Source organism: Arachis stenosperma, chromosome 6 (genome assembly GCF_014773155.1).
Source record: "Arachis stenosperma cultivar V10309 chromosome 6, arast.V10309.gnm1.PFL2, whole genome shotgun sequence".
Taxonomy (NCBI): Eukaryota; Viridiplantae; Streptophyta; class Magnoliopsida; order Fabales; family Fabaceae; genus Arachis; species Arachis stenosperma.
The window spans coordinates 124,282,434-124,283,037 of NC_080382.1; the positions used below are offsets into that span (position 1 = coordinate 124,282,434).

The 604-nt window shown below is 41.2% G+C and overlaps 1 non-coding gene across 1 annotated transcript; it reads left to right on the forward strand.

Moving 5' to 3' along the window:
- Positions 1-229: 229 nt before the first annotated feature.
- Positions 230-337, forward strand: LOC130937194 (small nucleolar RNA R71). Its single transcript, XR_009068423.1, has one exon. It is a non-coding gene; the product is annotated as a small nucleolar RNA R71 (small nucleolar RNA).
- The last annotated feature ends 267 nt before the right edge of the window (positions 338-604 follow it).

Here is a 604-nt window from a genome sequence, read left to right on the forward strand (position 1 = left end):
CATTCAGAGTGTCAATCTCAAGAACTCCTCTCTTCTGACTAGTCCCATTGTTCATAGGATTCCTTTCAGAAGTGTACATGAATTGGTTATTTGCAACCATTTCAATTAGCTCTTGAGCCTCTGTAGGCGTCTTCTTCAGATGAAGAGATCCTCCAGCAGAGCTATCCAAGGACATCTTAGATAGTTCAGAGAGACCATCATAGAAAATACCTATGATGCTCCATTCAGAAAGCATGTCAGAGGGACATTTTCTGATTAATTGTTTGTATCTTTCCCAAGCTTCATAGAGGGATTCTCCATCCTTCTGTTTGAAGGTTTGGACCTCCACTCTAAGCTTACTCCATCTTTGTGGTGGAAAGAACTTTGCCAAGAAGGCATTGACTAGCTTTTCCCAAGAGTCCAGGCTTTCTTTAGGTTGAGAGTCCAACCATATTCTAGCTCTGTCTCTTACAGCAAAAGGGAATAGCATCAATCTATAGACCTCAGGGTCTACCCCATTAGTCTTGACTGTGTCACAGATTTGCAAGAATTCAGCTAAGAACTGATGAGGATCTTCCATTGGAAGTCCATGGAATTTGCAATTCTGTTGCATTAGAGAAACTAA